Source organism: Canis lupus, chromosome 3, assembly GCF_048164855.1.
Source record: "Canis lupus baileyi chromosome 3, mCanLup2.hap1, whole genome shotgun sequence".
Classification (NCBI taxonomy): domain Eukaryota; kingdom Metazoa; phylum Chordata; class Mammalia; order Carnivora; family Canidae; genus Canis; species Canis lupus.
Genome location: NC_132840.1, coordinates 49,456,883 through 49,465,194, shown reverse-complemented (window position 1 = coordinate 49,465,194; position 8,312 = coordinate 49,456,883). Strand labels below are relative to the sequence as shown.

The window sequence follows — 8,312 nt, the reverse complement described above, 5'->3', positions numbered from 1 at the left end:
CAATTTCCAAACACTTTCTCCCATTTCATTTTCTTGATAGTGTCCTGTGAAGCAGAAGTTTTCTATTTTTTCTTTTGCTTGTACTTTTGGTGTCATATTTAAGAAACTGTTGTCGGGGTACCTGGGTAGCTCAGTCAGTAAAGCGTCTGACTCTTGGTTTCAGCTGGGATAATGATCTTGTTGTGAGATCAGGCCCCATGTGGGGTTCTGGACTCAGCACAGAGTCTGCTTCAGATTCTCTCTCCCTCTCTTTCCTGCTCACTCTCTATCTCTCTCTCTCAAATAAATAAATAAATAAAATCTTAAAAAAAAAAAGACATTTCTCTAATGCAAGGTCAAAGATTTACATGTTTCCTTCTAAGAGTCGAATAGTTTTGGCTCTTACATTTAGGTCTTTGTAGTAATTTTGAAATTGGGATATGTGAGTCTTCCAACTTTGTTCTGTAAGATTGTTTTTGGCTTCTAACTCTCTTGCAATTCCACATGAATTTTAGGATTAGCTTGTCAATTTCTGCCAAAAAAAGATGGCTGGGATTTTAATAGTGGTTATAAAATTTAGATAGACCTTATATCCTTTATGTTAAACTAATTTCTCGGGCAGCCCCGGTGGCTCAGAGGTTTAGCGCCACCTTCAGCCAGGAGCATGATCCTGGAGCCCCGGAATCGAGTCCCACATCGGGCTCCCTGCATGGAGCCTGCTTCTCCCTCTGCCTGTGTCTCTGCCTCTTTCTTTCTCTCTGTGTCTCTCATCAATCAATAAATAAAATCTTAAAAAAAAAAAAAAACTCATGTCTAGGCATTTTGCAGTTCTTGATGTTGACGAGAATGGAATTTTTTAATTTTTATTTATGGTTTACTTATTTTTTTTATGATTGATTGATTGATTGATTGATTTATTTATTTATTTATTTATTTATTTATTTATTTATGAGAGAGAGAGAGAGGCAGAGACACAGGCAGAGGGAGAAGCAGGCTCCATGCTAGGAGCCCGACGTGGGACTCGATCCTGGGGCTCCAGGATCGCGCCCTGGGCCAAAGGCAGGCGCCAAACTGCTGAGCCACCCAGGGATCCCATGGTTTACTTATTTTAAGTAATCTCTACTCCCAGTGTGGGGCTTGAACTCATGATTCCGAGATCAAGAGTCACATGCTCCTCCAACTGAGCCAGCCCCTGGACAATTTTTTTTAATTTTAAAAATTTTTTCTTATTTTTTTAAAGATTTTATTTATTTAGTACTGAGACACACAGAGAGAGGCGAGACATAGACAGAGGGAGAAGCAGGCTCCTTGCAGGGAGCCTAACATGGGACTTGATCTCAGGACCTGGGATCATGACCTGAGCCAAAGGTAGACGCTCAACTGCTGAGCCACCCAGGCATCCCTGGAAATTTTTTATTTTCACATCTGTCGAATTCTTGTCAATTAAAGTAAATATTGTCAATTAGAGTAAAACTACAAAAATCCATAGATTTTTGTAAAGATGTCCAGTTGCTATACAAATTTCCTCATTTACTATAGTAGATTTTATTGACATCTCTTGGGTTTCTTTTTTTTTTTTTTTTTTTTTCTCTCTTGGGTTTCTAAACAGAGCCATCTCTTCTAAAACTTACACCAATTATTTTACTGTTCTGTTCTACTTCAGTAGCTTCACCCTTCAAAACAATTTAACTGATGATGATGATAGAGTTTCATTCCTACTATGTCCACTTAGTTTCAGACTACTGGGTTTGGGTACATAGTCTTTACTTAAGTTGTATTCTTTTCTCCTATATTTCTTATTCTTTTTTTTATTATTTGTTTATCATAGTCACAGAGAGAGAGAGAGAGAAAGAGAGAGAGAGGCAGAGACATAGGCAGAGGGAGAAGCAGGCTCCATGCACCGGGAGCCCGACGTGGGATTCGATCCCGGGTCTCCAGGATCGCGCCCTGGGCCAAAGGCAGGCGCCAAACCACTGCGCCACCCAGGGATCCCCTTTTCTCCTATATTTCTTAAAAATTGTTACAGAAATAGTGACTGAATTTTGTTAATCTCACAGTACCTATAAATAAAAGAATATGATTTTTCTTCTTAATTTGTTAGTGTAATGAGTTATGTTGATGGATTTCCCCAAGTGAGACCATTCTTAGATTTTAGAATAATATCCTATTCGGTTGTGGAATAGTATTTCTTTTGATGCACTGCTGGATTCAAGTTACCAATATTTTCTTCTACATTTTTGTATCTATACAGGCATACCCCAGAGATACTCTGGGTTGGGTTCCAGACCACCACAATAAAGAGATTATTACAATAAAGTAAGTCAAATGAATTTTTTGGTTTCCTAGTGTGTATAAAGTTATATTTCACTCTATTGTATTCTATCGAGTGTCTTAGTATTATGTCTGAAAAAAATTACACACCTTAATTAAAAATACTTTATTGCTAAAAAATGCTAACCATTATCTGAACCTCCAGCGAGTTGTATTCTATTTTGCTGGTGGAGGGTCGTTTTAACCATCTTGACCAGGAATAGATTCCATCAAGAAACCACATTCTTGGCTCATGCATAAGAAGCAGCTTATTATCTGTTAAGTTTTATGAGATTGTAGGCGTTCAGTCCCATGTTCAGGTGCCGCTTTTGCTTCTGGTTCTTTTTTCTTTTTTTCCCCCCTCTGGCTCTCATGCTGTTTTTCACATCTTCAGTTACTTCCTCCACTGAAGTCTTGAACCCCTCAGAGTCATCCATAGGGTTGGAATCAAATTCTTTCAAACTCCTGTTCATATTGATATTTTGCCCTCTTCCCACGAATCACAAATATTTCTTTTTTTTTTTTTCACAAATATTTCTAATGGCACCTAGAATGACAAATACTTTCCAGAAGGTCTTCAATTTACTTTGTCCAGATCCATCAGAGGAATCACTGTCTATGGCAACCAGGGCCTTATGAAGTATATTTCTTAAATAAGAAGACCTGAAGGCAGCCTGGGTGGCTCAGGGGTTTAGTGCCGCCTTCAGCCCAGGGTGTGATCCTGGAGACCCAGGATCAAGTCCCACGTCGGGCTCCCAGCATGGAGCCTGCTTCTCCCTCTGCCTGTGTCTCTGCCTCTCTCTCTCTCTCTCTCTCTCTCTGTCTCTGTGTGTGTCTCTCATGAATAAATAAATAAAATCTTAGAAAAAAAGAAAGAAGACCTGAAAGTTGAAATTACTCCTGGCCCACGGGTGCCGAATGGATGTTGTGTTAGCAGGCCTGAAAACAGCATAAATCTCACTGTGCATCTCCATCGGAGCTCTTGGGTGACCAAGTGCATTGTCAATGAGCAGGAATATTTGAAATCTTTTTTCCTCTGAGCAGGAGGTATGAACATTTGGCTTAAAATATTCACTAAACCATGTTATAAACAATGTACATGGCAGAGTAGATTTAGCACAATTCTTAAGGGTCCTAGGATTTTTAAAATATTAATGAGCATTGGCTTCAACTTCAAGTCACCAGCTTCATGAGCCTCAGCAGGAGAGTCAGCCTGACCTTTGAAGCTTTGAAGCTGGACATTGACTTCTCTTCTCCAGCTATGGAAGTTCTAGATGGCATTTTCTTCCAAAAGAAGGCTGTTTCATCTATATTGTAAATCTGTTGTTGAGTGCAGCCACCTTCATTCGTTATCTGAGCTCCATCTTCTGGAGAACTTGCTGCAGCTTCTGCATCAGCACTTGCTGCTTGACCTTTCTCTTTGTTGGTACGGAGATGGCTTCTTTCCTTAAACCTCAGGAACCAACCTCTGCTAGCTTCAGACTTTCTCCTGCAGCTTCCTCACCTCCCAGCCTTCACAGAAGGGAAGGGAGTCAGGGCCTGGCTCTGGGTTAGGCTTTGGTTTCAGGGAGTGTTGGGGTTGGTTAGGCCTTCTCTCCAGAACACTAAACCTTTCTCCACATCCAAGAGTGCTTTGTTCTCATCCATGTGGTCCCTGGAGTGGCACTTACCCTTTCCTTCAGGAACTTCTCCTCTGCATTCCAAGCTTGGCTGTTTGGTGCAAGAGGCCTCGCTTTCAGCCTGTCTCAGCTTCTGAGATGCCTACCTCACTAAGCTCAATCATGTCTAGCTTTTGGTTTCAGGGGTGAGAGACATGTGACTCGTCCTTTCACTCCAACCCGTCGAAGCCATGGTAGGGTTATTAATTGGCCTCATTTCAATATTGTGTCTCAGAGACTAGAAAGGCCCAAAAGAGAGGGTGAGAGGTGGGGGATGGCCAGTCAGCAGTCAGAGTATGCACAACGTTTATTATTAAGTTCACTATCTTGTGTTTGCTTTGGCAGCACATATACTAAAATTAAGTTCACCATCTTATATGGGCAGGGTTTGTGGTTGTCTCGAAATAATTATGGTGGTAACATCAAAGATCACTGATCACAGATCACCATAACAAATATAACAATAATGAAAACATTTAAATATTGCAAGAAAAAAACCAAAATATTGCAAGAATTCCATAAATGTTCCATTGTAACACAAGGTGAGCACATGCTGTTAGGAAAATGCACCAGCAGACTTTCTCAACACAGGGTTGCCTCAAATCTTTAATTTGTAAAAAATGCAATATTTGTGAAGAGCAATAAAGCAAAGTACAATAAAAAAAGGTATGCGTCTATTTGCAAATAAAATTGTCAGTGATTTTTACTTGTTGGGCTAGATCATGTTTTGCTATTTTGTGTATGAACTGGAGTACTTTTGTATATATTTAGTTCCTCTGGATAATATTGGAATTATCTTTAGATAGCTATAAAACCATCTAGACGAGGAATCTTTAAAAAAAAAAAAGTCTGTTTTAGTGGCGCCTAGGTGACTCAGTTGGTTAAGTACCTGACTCTTGGTTTCGGCTGAGGTCATGATCTCAGGGTCGTGGGATTGAGCCCCGTGTCAGGCTCTGTGCTCAGCACTGCTTGAGATTTCTTTCCCTCTGCACCCCCCCCCTCAAATAAATAAGTCTTTAAAAAAATCTATTATAGGGGCAGCCCCAGTGGCTCAGCGGCTTAGCACCGCCTTCGGGCTGGGGCCTGATCCTGGAGACCTGGGATCGAGTCCCACATCGGGCTCTCTGCGTAGGGCCTGCTTCTCCCTCTGCCTGTGTCTCTGCGTGTCTCTCGCCTCTCTCTCTGTCTTTCATGAATAAATAAATAAAACCCTTAAATTTAAAAAAAGAAAGAAAAAAATATAGTTACCTTTCTCATTTTTCTGTGGTTCTTGGGTCTGTTCTTTTTTTTTTTTTAATTTTTTTAAAAATTTTTATTTATTTATGATAGTCACAGAGAGAGAGAGAGAGGCAGAGACACAGGCAGAGGGAGAAGCAGGCTCCATGCACCGGGAGCCCGACGTGGGATTCGATCCCGGGTCTCCAGGATCGCGCCCTGGGCCAAAGGCAGGCGCTAAACCGCTGCGCCACCCAGGGATCCCATGGGTCTGTTCTTTTTTAAAGTAAATTTTGGCCATATAAAATTCCATTAATCAGATGCACTGCCATTATTATATAATCCAGTTGTGGCCCCCTGCCTATTCTCTAGTGTGGGCCCGCCAAGGTGTACTGCAGTGTGAGCTTGGAAGGGGATTTGAAGATGACCACCTGTTAGGGACTTGCTCTTGAAGCATGTTCTACTTTGCAAGGACTCAACAAAAGGGACAGTGTGACACTTCCCAGTGGGAGGAAACAGCCACCATCAATCTGTCCTGGGGACCAACCTGGACACAGAGCCTGGCTAGTCTCCCTTCCCTCCCACCCCCGCCTTGCAGTTGATGCTGAGCCTGGTGCTGCCTGGGTGTCCTGCCCTCCCTACTAGGCTTGGCCAAAGGCAGAACAGCTGTGGCCTGGGAACCCTGATACTGTAGTGCTAGGTGGCCCGATGCTGAGTCCTTGGAAGATTAAAAAGTATTGGTTTGGATTAATCTCACAGTGACACAACCCTGCATTTTATGGGATTGAAATGCCTGGACCCTATTTAAGACATCCTGGTAGGGTTCGGTGGGAGCCCAAAATTTCCTAGGAAGTCATCCGTTTCTTGCAGAGTTTCAGTTGCGTTGCCACAGACTTGCATTAACATCTCTTATAGTTTTTTCAGTCTTTTCCATTTTTGTGGCCATAATATCCATCCTGTTCCTGATAATGGCACTTGCGTTTTCCCTTTTTCTCAATTGGATTTGCCAGGTGTTGGCTTATTTGATTTTTCAAAGAAAACTTAGAACCTTTCCACCATCTTTTTATTTTTCTCCTTCATCTGTATTAAATCCCTCTTGCTACTTTCGCTTGGTTTATATTGTAGATTTCTTTGCATTGAATCACGTAGTTCACTTAATTTCAATCTTTTTAAAAAATGAAAAAGTACAGATCACCTGGAGATAGGTCCCATACAAAACGTCATTTTTATTATCTTCTAGTTAGTTTATAATTTTTTCTTTGGTCTAGAGGTCATTTTGGAGGATGTTTCTTGGTTTCTCTGTAGAGGCTTTGGGGTCATTTTATAAACTTATTGAAACGTATTGGATGATGATGATAAAAAAAATGTGGCCTGCAAAATTTACTTTGGGAAATTTATTAGGGATTTCTCAGGGGCCAATCAATAATTGAATTTTGTAAATATTTTATCACATAAATGAGTACTGACTTTATTTAAGTTCTTTATATTACCCAAATGCTGTCTTTACTTTTTGCCACCTTGATTTGTCAGCGTTCTGAAAGAATATTAAAGCCTTTCATTATTATTGTGTTTTGTGTTTTTAAAATAACTTGGGTCTCTGAGACAGTTTGTTGCAAGTATCTGGCTGCTGTGATATGGGGTGCGTATCTTCTCATGGAGAGAATCGGGTGCCTGTCTAAAATATCTCCCATTGTTCCAGGCTTTTTGATGCTTGGATATGTGTTGTCCCTCTTCTGGTTTGTGTGCCTTCGCTTGGTACATGGTAGGTGACACATCCTTTTATTTTTAGCCTCTCTTTGTTATGTCTAGATGCTAGATTTTGTTTTCTAACTCAGGTTTGGTAGGGAAATTAGCTCATTCCTTTTTTTGTTTGAAGTAACTGATACTTGATTCGATTCTTTTTGTATCATTTCCATTGTATCTTTCCATTTTATGCTTTGCTTCCTGTCTTCCTTTTTTTCCCCTTTTACTTTGGTGTCTTTTAGATTTCTTTTTGTTTCTTCTTTTCTGCTTAGTTAATTGTGATTCTATCTTTTCAAAGCTGCAGGTGGTTACCTGTCCTGTCCTGCAGACCCAGACGGAGCCCCTGGTACTTTATCACTTCAAGATGCTTCTCCTCCAGGGCAGCCTGGGTGGCTCAGCGGTTTAGTGCCACCTTCAGCCCAGGGTCTGATCCTGGAGACCCAGGATTGAGTCCCACGTCAGGCTCCCTGCGTGGAGCTGGCTTCTGTCTGTGCCTCTCTCTGTGTTTCTCATGAATAAACAAATAAAATCTCTCTTTTCTTTTAAAGGTGCTTCTCCTCCAGAGCTTCCCATTGAACCCATAGGAGACCTTCACAATACTTTTATCTCCCTCCCCCACTTGAAATTTTAGGATTTTGCAGCTCACACATGTATATTTTTACTATTTTTAAAAAGATTTTATTTATTTCTTTGACACAGAGAGAGAGCAGGGGGGAAGGGACAGAGGGAGAGAGAGAAGCAGACACCCCTCCAACCCCCATTGAGTGTGGAGCCTGATATGGGGCTCAATCCCAGGACCCCAGGATCATGACATGAGCTGAAAGCAGATGCTTAACCGACTGAGCTACCCAGGCACCCCTATGTGTATCTTTTAAAAAAAATCAAAGCTGGCTAGAATATGGTGAGCCCTTCTGGTGTACTGACTCAATTCTCTTCCAGATTATATAAATTCTCCATTATCCCCATCTGTAAGTGTTTCTCCTTCTGGAACTCCCATTACTCACATCTTAGGTCTCCTGATTTTTTTTCCTTAGATGTATTTTTCAGGTCTAATTTCCATCATGTTTTCCATTTCTGAGCTTCCCGTCCTCTGGGTCCTGAGAGGTATCTTCTAGTTGATCCTCCAGATTACTGACTTGGCCACTCCTGAGAAACATCCTTTTGTGTCTGGGCTAGGGCCTGAGCTTTCATTTTGTTCTTGATGAAGTCCCTCATTCAATGCTCCTTCGGGGAAGGCTGCCCCCTGCAGAGGGGAACTTCCTTTCCTCCTGAGCTTCCTTGGGAGAGGGCTTCCCTTTCCTACTGTGTCTGGTCGCCCTTGGTCCCGAGCAGTGGCAAAGCAGTGAGTGGTGGAGACCGGGCACTTTCTGCTCTTCTGGGCCAGAGGTAAGAACTAGCAAACCCCTG

General features: G+C 41.6%; 1 long non-coding RNA gene across 1 annotated transcript; it reads left to right on the top strand.

The window, feature by feature from the left end:
- The first annotated feature begins 1,995 nt into the window (after nt 1-1,995).
- On the top strand, nt 1,996-7,438 carry LOC140630557 (uncharacterized). The gene is made up of 3 exons (XR_012028285.1): nt 1,996-2,295; nt 6,862-6,924; nt 7,204-7,438. It is a non-coding gene; the product is annotated as an uncharacterized lncRNA (long non-coding RNA).
- The last annotated feature ends 874 nt before the right edge of the window (nt 7,439-8,312 follow it).